This window comes from Fukomys damarensis, unplaced genomic scaffold, assembly GCF_012274545.1.
Source record: "Fukomys damarensis isolate Sample0158 unplaced genomic scaffold, DMR_v1.0_HiC HiC_scaffold_13, whole genome shotgun sequence".
Taxonomy (NCBI): domain Eukaryota; kingdom Metazoa; phylum Chordata; class Mammalia; order Rodentia; family Bathyergidae; genus Fukomys; species Fukomys damarensis.
The window spans coordinates 242,515-256,554 of NW_022900925.1; positions in this window are offsets into that span (position 1 = coordinate 242,515).

Sequence of the window (14,040 nt, forward strand, 5' to 3'; positions counted from 1 at the left end):
TTTGTCAGCATCGGCCACTGGACTGTGAGCCAGTGAAGATGGATTCCCTCACCTTCTTGGTGATCCTGCATCCTCACTGGGCATGTACTTGTGCTCCGGGTGGATGCATTGCAGCTTAAATGTGGACCCACCTATAGGAGGAAGGATCTCTCCTCACAGGCTTGCCAGGATATTCAGACATGATTTGCTTGCTGATTTAATCCATGGTATTCCCTTGTACTTTTGTCTTAGCCAGCAGACAAACACCAGTATAGCCCTGCTTCCTCACTCTGTATTAGTCAGCTTTCCCTCACTATAAAAAAACACATGAACAAACAAACAAAAAAACATGAGATAATCAACTTATAAAGAGGAAATGTTTGTTTTGGCTCATGGTTTTAGGGATTTCAGTCTATGGTTGCTTGGCCCTGTTGCTCAGAGTCTGTGATGAAGCAGAACAATGTAGCAGGGAAGGTGTAATGAAGCAAAGCTGCTCACCTCATGGCAGCTGCAAAATAAACAGGAACAGAAAGATGTCAGGATGCCAGTATCCCCTACAAGGGCACACTCCCAATGATCTAAATTCCTCCCACTGTGTTCCACTTTTTACAGGTCCCATGACCTTCATGAGTACACAAGCTAGTGAGTGTAAGACTTGAATAAGCTAAAGTGACTCCATGCTAATAGGCCAGACTGTGCTTCTTCATATGTTAATTGCTACCTTGGTTAACAGCCCACCCAGGGGCAAATAGTATGACAAGAGGTGACCAGAGAACATTGCCTGCATAAGATAAGAAATGTGTTTGCAGTCTTATTCTGTGAATTCCCTGACTCTTTGTTTACAAAAACCTTATAAAAAGTACCTCAGCCCCTGAGCAGTTGCCTCTCTGAGCTACCTTGCTCTGGGAGTGCCGTCTGGGGTCCATTTACCATCTAGCCTGGTGTGTTCCTTCCTGGGTTTCTTGTTTCTCCATTGAGCTCCTGGAGCCTCGCTGGGTGTTAGGGCCCAGCACTGTGGAGGCCTTTTTGGCTGTTCACACTCCATGGAGTGGAAGTGAGACTTTAAGTCTTACAGTGAGCAACCCTTTAACACATGGGTCTTTGTGGGGCTGCATCAGTCAGTGCTGATGTAAAAGATTATATGTACATGTACATGTACATGTATATGTATATATAGTTTTACAAAGTAGGCTTATACCTGCAGATTCAGGTGTGGAAGAATGCAAAAATGCTGACTGTACACAGAAGACCCAAAGGATCTAGTCAACAAAGTCCTGGAGCTCATGGTAGAGTCCTGTGCAAGTCTGTTTTAGGAAATTCAAGGCTCTGTGTTAGAAGGCTAGAGATGGATATCCAAAGGTGATGGTGAAGACTGGAGGAGTTTCTTTGAAGAAACAGAAGTGAGACTTCCTTCTTTCCCTTTTTATTCCATCCAGGCATGTTTTTTTTTTAATCTTTCTGTCTCTTTCTTTCTTTATTTTTTCTTTCTTTCTTTCTTTCTTTCTTTCTTTCTTTCTTTCTTTCTTTCTTTCCTGGTACTGGGTATCAAACTTAGGACTGTGCGCTTACAAGGTAGGTGTGGCACCACTGAACTGAATCTCTGGCCCCTAGTATGTTTCTTTTTCTCACCTTCAATAAATGTAAGACCTCACTACCTTTTGAACTTGTTTTGTCCAATTCTTTTCAGGAAAAAAAGAACCTAGAAAATAATCTCTAAGAGGAGTTTCCAACACCCTTGCAAACCAGTAGCATATTTTGAGAAAGCCAAACAGGGACAGGTTAAGGCCATTTGAGCACAGATGTTTTATTCTTTTCTCTCTCTAAAATCTATAGCCAAGAAGGTATTTGTTTTCTGTCCTTCTCTCTCTCTCCCCTAGGAAAGCTCCAACCCCCTTTTTCCTTTTCTCCCAGTACATCTTTCATTCACTGGAGGGCTCAAATCCTTTTTGATTATTGGGGAGAGGCATGGAAATAGAAGGTAACAAAAAATAAATTGAAGCTGAAGAACTCAGGAAGTTTTCTAATGGTTCTGGGAACAGATTCCTACTGTGTACCACTTTGTGGGATGGCAAGGGGAAGCATATGGTCTGTTTTTCCCAGCTGGTAAGAGAAGCCCACAGGCCTGGCTCAATCTTATCTTCCCTTTTCTTTGTTTTCTTTCCCAGTTTTAGTCACTTGGTGAAAGCATGAATTGGTTGGGAGGGAGAAGGGTCAGGGCATCAGCACCTGGCTGAGTTGTTGGGGGCTCCACTGAGCCCAAGAAGGCTTTTGCATATCATGTTGGTTATGATTATCTATCCTTATATTTCTGTTCTCCATGATGCTTTGTTCAGTTTTCTCACTTTTGGCAAAAATAGCTCTTGGTAACTTGGTCTTCTGCTTGAACTATAATCAACCAGGGCCAGCGATTTAGCTCAGTGTTTCTGCAGCCTGCCTCACAATTGCAAGCACAAGGTCCTGAGTTTGATCCCCAGTACAAATAAAACAGCAAAATGAAACAAAAAAAACTATAATCAACCAATAAGATTATAAGTATATTAGCTAATACTGATCCAATAGTGAAGCAATGCACATAACAACGGCATAGTCTTATCTTTAGTTTTAGCATCACTAGTCTTAGTCTTAGTGAGTGGGAGAGAATAGCCCATCCCTAGTGACATAGTGGTCTATTTCTATGGGAAATCCCTAAAGGAGAGTACTGATCACAGTGTAATCTCAAGCTTTCATTTTTCCTTTAGGGAAGTACGTAAATCTGACCTTTGTGACTTTAATGTCAAGGTCTTGCCTTCTTCAGTGTGCCTCCAGCCACAATTTTGATGTGTTATCATCTTCTCCACTGACTCTCTTTAGGGCCTAGCCCTGTCTGACTGCATGTTAATTTCTATTTAACTTAGTTGCCTATAATATAGCCTCAGTTTACCCATTTGTGCTCAAAGTTTTATCTGCACTTTTCTATAGATGGCCTTTTATCTCTAGATATCCTTAGTGAGTTGCTTTCCCAAGGCCTTATTTCATCCCAGTTCACCTTTCAGCCATGTTTGGCAGCTATTTTAGTTTCACCCTTTTACTCAGATAGTTCTACCACATTTGGTGGACATTTTGGTTCACCAAATGAATCAGTTCCACAGATCGGTCATGTCTGTCATTTTGGTTGGTTGTGAGATAGGAAATTAGGGCATGGCAAGGCTGGCTGGGAGGTAACTTGTTAATTACAAGATCCCAGACAAATGTACAGTAGTTTCTAAAGCCCTGTACATGGACTTAATGAGAGAATTTGAGTAGGTTTTCAATAGGATGGCCTAGATCTGACATTAACTGCAGACATGGAATCCCATGCTATTGGGAAGAAAATATAACTCCCAATTTGCTAGATGTTAGACATGCTGAGTTCATGTCCCCCAATGTCAAAGAATGATTTTTATGGAATGATGTAGGTTAGGAGGAGGAAATTTTTTTGGCAATAAGAATGGAAAATGGGAATGGGTAACAGGAATAGCTCTGGAGAGACTGGAGAGGTCCTGAATGGGTTACCAATAAGTCCATTTCTCTGAAACAGTTTTATAGAGTAAAATAAGGAGATGGGTACAATGTGGGTCAAAACTATAATCAACCAATAAGATTACAAGTATGGCCACTTGGCTAATATTGATCCAATAGTAGCAAGGGGATATGGATGACATTATCAACCTTAATCAAAAATCCATAATCTTAGTCTTGCCTTTAGTTTTAGTGGTCTTAGTGTGTGGAAGAGGATGGCCCAACCCTAATGAAATAGTGGTTTATTTATGTGGGAAATCTCAAAAGAGTGGTACAAATAATCCCAGCTTTTGTTTATCCCTTAGGAAAGTATGCAAATCTGGCCATCGTGACTTTAATCTTCATCAGAAGTACTTCCATCCAAGTATGTTCTCATCTTCTGCCTTGACTGCCTTGAGGGCCTATCCCTGTCTGACTGCATATAGTATTTCTACCTTATTTAGCTGTCTATAATACCAGCACTACCTCTCATGGTTCATATGTAGGAGTTCTTGTGGATTTCCTTGAGATTGGACAGCATAAAAGGAGAGGCAAGCCATGAAGAGTGTGCTATCATAACTTTCCACATTAGCCCATGTTGCTTTTCCCAGACACAGCATGTACTTTTATTTTTGCTTTTACTCTCTTTTTCTCTTTACTTGGCCCAAGCTTTCTCTGCAGATCCAGTTTCTTCCCTACTCTTCATTTTTATTATCTTGAATAAACTTTGTCACTGTGCTTTTTGCTTGTTTTGATAGAGAGGAAATTGTAGCTTCCAAACCTGCTAGATAGTAAAACTTGAGTTCATGTTCTCTAAAACTGAAGAATGAAATTCTCGGAACAACAAAGTTTAAAAGTGGGGAAAATTTATTGAGAGAAAGACAGCTTCTAAGAGAGACAGAAGAGGGACTGGAAAGTGGTCACCTGGGGATCCTGTTTCCCGGGTGTGTTTAATGGAGCAAAGCCACAAGGTGAGGCAGTTTCAAGGTGGGACAAAATTATGATTAACCAATAAGATTACAATTACAGTTGCTTAGCAATATTGATCCTATGGGAAATTATAAAAGTGGGTATGAGGTGGAACAAAACTATGATTGACTGATAAGATTACAACAAGTAGTCAATTAGGTAACATTGCTTAAATGGGGATCAAATGGGAAAGTGAGTCACATAGCAAGTGTACAAGGAATGAACAAGAATTTTTGGTAAGGGATGAGTCAGGATCTTTTCCTGGAAGGAATGGGTTAAGGTCTTGGTCCCCCACCCAGGTGATTGACATCTGTTTAGAATATCTATCACTGTTCTTCATCCCTAGGGGAAGTTAGGGTTAGTGGGTGTAGTAGTTTCTTTTTGTAGTGCTGAGCTTTGGTGAATGTGTCTCCATTGTCCTTCATACTGACTCCACAAGGGCCAGCCCTGTTTAATTGCCTACAAGATATGTAATTAACTTACCTATCTACATTAGTTGCATCCATTTCATTGTTCAAGAGGAGAACCTGGAATCTAACTCCAGAGGAAAAGGTCAGCAATCCAGAATCCATTTAGTTGGTGAGCCACTTTTAGTATATGTGCTGCCAAAATGAGCACAGGTGAGCGACTTTTAGAAGCAGGCTACCTGACAACAGTTGTGTGGGTCAGTCATATGGCTCTGACATGTTTAATCACCATTTTCTTTTTCTGATTCACCTTGTGATCAGCAGGAAATTTCACCCTTATATACAAGGGCTAAAGCCTCTGCTTTTAGGAAACATATAGGCCTCCTCTCCAGTTCTTTTCTGAATTGGGTTAAATCCTCTCCTTGTTTCTCCTAACAGAAATTTGGGTAATTTAGAAAGCTGTGCCAGAGGGCCTGAGTGAAACAAAAGAAGCCACTAGTAAAGGCCAATTCAGGAGGCTGTGAGTGTGTCAAGTAGAGCTATCCTTGTACTTAGAACTTTTTCTCTTAAATGCTTAAAAAAGATATCTATTTCTAATGCCCTAAACAAAGTGCTAAGGTTTTTATTATCAGAATTAATGTAAAGGATACTGTTCGTCATGAGACTAAGGGATGGGGGTATCCATGGGCTTTCACCCTGATCTAAGGGACCCCTCTAGGGGAGTTTCACCCTGATCTCTTAAGAGTTTATTGTTTGGATCCAGTACAAAGTAGGAGATGGTAGGGGATGGGTACAGAAAGGCAGGCTAAATTACAATACTATTTTTCAGTTAGGCTGATTTTGCAAAAGGCATGAAAGGTAGTGTGAAATCCCTCCTGTTCAAGTTTTTAATGGCTCTTTGTCCCTGAAAGGTTCAAGAACCATGATACTTTAAGAGAGCTACAAGGAAGAGGAAATTGATATTGTTGATGATCCTGTCCTCAGATGCCCACCTGTCTCCCAGGGGATATGGATCTCTCCTACCTGTTTCCACCAGAGGCTAGAGCCCCAGAGAGCCCCAGTATTTTCAAAAGATTATGGTAGGTTTGCAGATGAGCCCCCAGATGCCTATGCAATTGGGATCGAGATAAGAATAAAAGGAGAAGGGCTGAAACAAAGAGCAAAATTATGACTTTCATAATTGCAATGCTTTTACATGCACCCAGTCATCCAAGGTAAAGTCCAGGGCCAATCAAAGCCTGCCAGAACATTGGACATGGGGTACATTACTATATCGAGTCACTACCCAGGCCCAGCAGTGTGTGTCAGGTGGCTAATGTGCTTGACTCATAGCACTGGAGGACTGGCTGTCCTTGCTCAAAGAGAGGGACTAGGATGGCCAAAACCCTCATATTGTACCCCAATGAAGAGCACTAAAGGGGACCCAGACAACCTGCAATATCCCTGTTGACTGACATCTCTATCTCCTGAAAAAAAAAAATAAAAAACTTTTGATGACCCTGAATGTCATGGGTAAGCAATTTCAATTCCTTTGTCTTCTATTTTAACTTCCTTCTCTAAAAGACCCTCCTCTAGATCAACAGCCACATTTGAGATTGAGGAGAGTCCTAGTCAGAGCTTCTTTACTCCTGCTTTGACATATCAATCTGAAGCTCAGATGTTTAACCATGAGTTTTTAATTATCTCATAATGTCCTACTCCCTTACTAGGTTACCTGTTGGGACTATGCCAAGCCATGCTTCTAGATGTCCCCAAGGTTACCCTAAAGACTTGCAATGCTTTTAATTCTGCCTCACTGAAGCCTACAGGCTCAGAGGTTAGCCACTCTCTGAACAGGTGATTTCTTAGACCTATACAAATAGGCAGGCAGGGCATCAGTAATCCACCTCTCCAAGTCCCTGAAGAAGTGTGGTTCACTGATGAAAGTAGCTTTGTCCAAGAAGGACATCTAAAGGCAAGTTATGCAGTTATCAGTTCATAATAGGCTACTGAGGCCAAACCCCTTCCCCAGGGACCTCGGCTCAAAAAGCAAAGTTCATAGCTATTACTTAGGCACTGATATTACTAACAGGCAAAAAGCTATAAATATTTATATAGACTCCAAATATGGCTTTCTGGTGCTACATGCCCATGCAACAATCTGTAAAAAAAAAGGGTTTGCTAACCAGTAAGCAATCATGCCAGTCATGATGGTGCATGCCTGAAATTCCAGTACTCAGCAGGTTGAGACAGGAGGATTGCTGGTAGTTCAAGGCCAGCTTGGGCTATATAGTGAGTTCAAGGCCAGCTTAAACTGCAAAGTGAGATCCTGTATCAAACACAAAATAAAATAAAACAAACAGAAACTAAATTAAGCATCTACAAAATACAAGCATAACTCTACAACTCCTAGAGGCAGTGTATCTTCCCAAGAGTGATGGTGTCATTCATTACAAGGGACCCCAAAGAGACATGTCGAAAGTTTCCTTGGGATATAAAAAGGCTGGTAGAGAGACAAGAAAGGCAGTCTTATAGCCCCTTAAAACCTTAGCCTTATTTCCAATTCTTGAAAAACCATAAAACTGATCCTTCCTCAAGGGATGAAGTGAAAAGCTATAAAAACCCTACGTGGGAAATGGTCACTCATTTTCACAGGACTAGGCTACTCCTGAGATCTTCTGTAAGATCTGAGGTTCCTCTTCAAAAAACAAGACTCCAGCACTGCTCTGAGGGAAGATACTCCTAATTCATCACAGCTTGAACAAGCACTGTATTGAGACTCCTGTTTTTAATTAGATACATAATGTGAGTAATCTTAATCTTACTAAGGCTATGGCTCTTAGGTTCTTGATAATTTATCTAAAATTCTTCTTTGCCATACTTTCTCAATGGGCAATGTGAAACTCTGACTGCCCCTTCTCATATTTGTGCTCCACATCCCCAACCTAATAGTAAAATTATTTCTCCTGACAAATTTACCAAGATTTCTTTCACTAAACAGGCAGCTCAACAGTCCTTCACATATAGACACTAACTCATTTCTTATTATCTTCTGATAGATTTCTTTTCAGCACACATAGTGAGCCACAACATCCTGAGGTAGCTAGAAAGCACATAATCCAAAGTGTTACAGTTTGTGTTTAGATGTCCCCTAAAGCCTCATGCAGTCATAGGTGGGGTTCTTGTTCAGGTAGCTGGATCTAGAGTGTGTGCTGCTGGAATTGTTCATGGTGCATTGCTAGACTCAAGAGCACTATAATTAATGATGCTAGTGCTACCTGCTCTAAGTAGCCTGATAAAATAAAAGGGGCAGACAGACATTGTTAAGGTCCCTTGTTGCTTTTGATGTCTTCTGCTTGAAATGAACTGGTCCTCCTCTGCACTGTCCCTCTGGCAAGCCATTCTGGAATCAGCCAATTATGGACTGAAATCTCTAAAAACTGTAAGCTAAATAAATCTTTCCCCATTTAACTGAGTATGTTGCATGTTTGTCAGTAATGAGATAAAAGTAACTAAGACACCCAATAAATAGGGCCTACAACCCCTTCAACAAGAAGTAGCCATATGATGAGGGAGACCACTACATCTTCAGCACCTCATAAAGATTTATGGGGATTTATGTCTTTCAGGTAGAAACAAAGCAGAAGATGTAGGTGTGGCAAGTCAGCTGAGCCAGTGGGCATGACCTGTCAATAATGAAAATCCAGTAAATATACAGAAAAAGTTCCCAATGCTGTGCACATGAGACTAATCAAAGAATGCTATCTTTAATTCTTCTTGAGAGGACTCAAGCAGGTTTTAGATGGGAAAGCCTAGACTTGACATCAGCCTAAAGAGTGGGAGATATAAAAGATGGCCGTCATTAACCTTGTGTCCACTATGTGTACTTCTTTTATATTTTTAATTGCCCTGCACTCACTCTGCAGCACCTGTTTCTTTTGCTACCTTTAATAAATATAAAACCTTGCTACCTATTGCACTTGTTTTTTCCAATTCTTTTTTCAGGACAAGAAGAACCTAAAAAAAAAAAAATCCATGAAAAGAGTCCCCAGCACCCTAGTCCCCGTAATAGTCTGGCATATTGAGAAGAACAAGGAAAGGGCTCTTCAGGAGTACTGATGTCCTCACAAATCTGTTTTTTTAGGGTGTTAGTGAAGGGTACATTTTCTGGATCATTCCCATCTGGAGAACTTAGTTTAACAGGGCAAATTCATTTTCCTGAATGTTTGAATTCCCTATTAACAGTAAACCAAGGAAAATTAGGCATCTCTAACTGTTTCACAGTGGGCCATCTTTTGAGTCATCTGCCAGCCAACCAAATAAACTACTGCCACCTTTTTAAATTTCACAAGCTATAATATTAAAGTCAGAATCTCTACTTAATGGGACTACACTGACAAACAGGATACAGGTGTATGTTTTTGCCACCATTATCTCATCCCATCCACCTTGTTTTATTATTATTATTTCATCTCGAGCCCACTACCCTCCATCCACCTTTTCTTTTTTGGATGGGAAGATCTTGAATTTACTATGTAGCCCAGAAGATTCCTAAAGGCGATGACCCAGGAGAAGGTCTGTTATATTCCCAAAGACCTTCAGTTTTCTAACTCTTATAAGCAGAGATCTGATGAATGAGTATGGGAATGGACTTTAAAGGTTTGTAATAACAGCCTGGTATGGTGGCACATGCCTGTAATCCCAGCACTCAGAGGCAGAGGCAAGAGGATTGCAGAGAATTTGAGGCCAGCATGGGCTACATAATAAACTCAAGGCTAGTTTAGGCTACATAGCAAGACCCTGTGTCAAAACAAACAAACAAATAAACAGTCAAAGACCTTGCACTCACTGCAGAGTTCCATGACAGTCTGTATCAAGAAGCTGAAGGAGGGCCAGGGATTTAGATCAGTGGCATTGAGTTCACCTCGCAATTGCAAGGTCCTGAGTTTGATCCCCGGTACAAAAGAAAAAAAAAGAAGCTGAAGGGTCTGTGCTAGAAGACTAAAGAGTCCGTCCACCCTGCAAAGCTGAAGTCTGTGCTGGATGCCTGGAGATGGGTGTCCAAAGGTGATAGTGAAGACTGGATTTCCTCTAAAGCGCTTCTTCTTTCCCTTTTCAGTCTACCATTGGTTGGTGCCACCCACATCCAGGGTGAGTCTTCTCTCTTCACTAAATCCATCATCTGTAGGAGCCAGCCTATGAATTTGTCCTGACTGGGGAGCAAACAAGGTTTAAAGACACAAGACACAAAGATAATTTGCAAGAGGGGACCAGGGGACTCCTATCTCTGGTGGACAAAGAACACTGGCAGTACTCTTCACTTTTATTAGGGTCACACAAAGAAGCAAATAAACATGTGATCTAGGTTTCTTGGAAAGATCATCAGGTTCTCATCATTTGTAGACTGTACCCAAATGTGTATTTTCTTTAATCAAACTTTAGATTCAGCTGACTTTCTCCTTGGAACAGGCTGGTGCCAGCATGCCAGTACATAGCCCGAGGGAGTAACAGCTTGCTATTTTCTCCCTCATATCCCAAGAAGAGGTCAATCCAGGCTTGGTCCTCACACTGTTTCCAACAATTATCCATACCCTACACTAAGCCAATCAGGTGGGTGTTTCTTACTCAAGTTGACACCATAGTTAACAATCACAGGAATATATAAGGTCCAATCATAACAACTTTTGTCTAGATTCCAGAATAACTGTTGTGAGGCTTATTCCTGCCCAATCTTAGCATCATTCCACATCTCATGTGTGTATTATGGTTTAGATATAAAATGTTCCCGAAAAGCTTCATGTGTTCAGAGATGGGGCTTTTTGAAGGTGATTGGAATATGGGGGTGCTTTTCATATCAGATTTATCCACTTACAAGTTTAAGGACTCAGTTTGCTATTAGGAAGTGGGGCTTTGTCAGAAGACAAAGGTCATTGGGGATGTGATCTAGAAAGTTATAATATCCTTCTTAATTTCTTTGCTTTTTTCTCTGCTTTTTTTAAAAATTGAATTTATTGGTACATTCTAGGTAGACAGTACAGTTACATTCATTACTGGGATCTTGTACCTTTACATGCCAGGTCTTGGTTCTCATTTTTTCCCCTTGTCCCCACCCTCCTTTCACCCCCTCCTCCCCTCCCCACTTTCAACTTTTTTCTCTGCTTTTTGGCCACTTATGTGAGCAACTTTTCTCCATGAGGCAGGCCCTTCCACTGTGCCATTGTTATATTTGAGCCTGTCCACCTCGATGTCATCTATGTGATGCTGGTTTTATGGGCCTGCAGAATGCAAGAGCTTTGAGGGCAGGGAGGCTTTCACCTGGATTTCAGAAGAAGGTCTGGTAGGCCAGGCCACGTGACCCTGAAAGGACAGTGTATGAAGCTCTGAGAGTGAAGCCAAAAGTGCTGTGGAAACCTGAGAAAGTTGGAGAATTCAGGAATGTGAAACATCCCCTGAGGAAAACTGCAGCAAGCAAAGCCACTCTGGGAGAAAGGCCATGAAAACTGCAACTAGCAATGCTACAGGGGTAGGACTGCCCAAGCCCCTTGAAGTTTACATCTCACCACCACCTGCCTCAGGTGCTAGACATGGAGCTATAGGATTTAATGTTTGCTCTGCTGGCTTTCAGACTTTAGTCTCATTTCTTCTTATCACGCTATTGCTCCCTTTTGGGATGGGAATATTTATCCTGTGCCACTGTATACCTAGCAGCAGTGTTTAATTTCTTTTTTGTTTTTAAATAGGGGCTCACAGCTAAGAGTTTGCCTTGAGTGTCAGTGGAGACTTTGGGCTTGTACTTTTCAGCAATGCTGGAATTGTTCAGATGTTGGCAATTGTTAGAGATGGACTAAACCATTTTTGCCTAAAGAGATAGACATGAGTCTCTGGGGGGCATGGGTGAAATATTATGGTTCAGGTCTAAAATATTCCCCAAAGACCTATGTTCAGAGGTGGGGCTTGTGGGAGGTGACTGGGTCATGGAATGCTAAAGTCATCAGTGGATTCACGTACTGGCCAGTTCAGTGATTGGGCTGTTATGAGGTGGGTCCTGGTTAGAGGTGGGCCACTGGGGAATGTGACCTGGAAGGGTATACTCCCCTCCCCAGCTCCTCCGTGGTCTCTCTGCTTCCCAGCTGTATTGTGAACAGCTTTCATCCATGAGGCAGAAAGCTTTCATTTTTTATAGACTTTGGCATATGATTGGCCAGAGTTAGTAACAATGGGTAAACTGGTCTACCTAACAGTTACTCTTAGTCTCTGTCCCCCCAATCCCACCCCTGGTCTCTGTCTGTCTCCAGTGCTGGGGATTGACTCTAGGACCTCACAGGTTAGCTATGCCACTGAGTCATATTACCAGCTCCATCACTGTCTATTGTGCATTGTCTTCCATGTTAATGTGTTGCCAATGTGTCATGTTATAGCTCATAGCAAGCAAGAATATTGCTGCTTATCCTAAATACTTACCTGTGATCTGCTACATCCTTTCGCTGCATCACACAAGGGTAGAAAGCATGCAAACTACATTTGCCAGGACCTGTGTGCTATAGTTTGCATCTAGATGTCCCTCAAAGCCCCATGCAGTCATAGGTAGGGCTTTTCAAATGTGGCTGGATATAGAGTGTGGGATGCTGGGATCAAAGGTGTGTGATTACTAGTCCACTGATTGGTTTGGCATAGTTTTTTGTTTTTGTTTTTTTGAGACAGGGTCTCACTATGCAGTTGAGACTGATCTGGAACTCACTATGTAGCCCAGGCTGGTCTCAAACTCACAGCAATCCTCCTGCCTCAGCTTCCGAAGTGCTGGGATTACAGGCGTGCACCACAACACCTGGCCGGTTCTTGATGTGGGTAATGGGAGAGCCAACCTGGGTGTGAGTGCTACCCACCCTGAGGGTTTGTAGCCTGGATAGAATATAAGGGACAGAAAGAAGGTTGCTAGTGGTCCTGCTGTTGCTTTACTACTTTGCTGCCTTCTTCCCATTGTGCACTGTTTCTCTGCGATGCCTCTCTGCCATGCTGCCCTGCCTTGGAGCCAGCCCATTATGAAGTGAAATCTCTACAAACTGTGAGCCAAAATAAACCTCTCCTCCTTTAACTTTCAGTGTTGGATATTTTTGCTCAACAACCAGAAAAGTAACTAAGACACTGCCTGGGAGGAAGCACTGGCAGGTGTCAGAAGTAGTGTGGTGTTACTGGATTTGGAAGTAGCAGCAGTGACCAGCAGATATGCTCCTGGGGCCTGTAAGGTTGTAAGTTTTAACACCATCAGTAACTCTGGGATCATAGCTTTGGGTGGCACCTTCTGTTCCTCCAGCCTCAATGTAAAGGCAGCTTCTGAAAACCCCACCTCCTTGCTCTGCTCTTTTCAAGTTGTAACCAGTCCCTGTTTGAAGCACCTGGCAAGTTTCCATTTTCCTAACTCTTCCCTGGCTGATGTTGCTCTCAGGAGTAGAAATATCTTCCTAGGAACCAGTCCCTCAAAGCTAGTAACCTGGAATCATTTATGGGCCCCTACTGAGCTGGAAACCAGGAGGCAAAATCTCACTGTTAGGGGGAAAATGGTTGCTGGAAGTCTCAGCATTTGGTGCAAATGTTTAAATATTCCCCCCAAAAGTCATGTGTTGGAAATTTAATCCCCAATGCAAGTGATGAGAAGTGGGACCTTTAAGAGGTAATTAGGTCATGAGAGTTCTACCCTTTTGGATTAATAATGCCATTATTGCAGGAGTGGAATCTATATACAGGATGGGCAAGGCTCTCCTTTCACTTCCTGCTCTGAGATGATCAGCCCTTACCAGATGTGGGCTCCTTGACTTTGAACTTTGCAGCCCCCAGAATGGTAAGAATCGTATCTCCATTCTTTATCAATTATCAACTCGAGTATTCTGTAATGCAAACATAAAATAGACTGAGTAGCAAACCCTGCACTTTCAATAATACCTGTTTTAGCTGGGTGAGGTAGTGCACACTAGTAATCCCAGCACTTGGGAGGCTGAAGCAAGATGATCATTGCAAATTTGAGGCCAGCTTGGATTACACAGTGAGTTAAAGACCAGTCTCAACTACATAGCAAGACCTCGTCTCAAAAAGCAAAAACAAACCAACAAAAAACCCACCTATTTTAAGTGCTGGGGTGAAGCATCCTTTGAAAACAAAACCTGGGAGACAAAATGGTTGCTGCCCCCACCTGTGG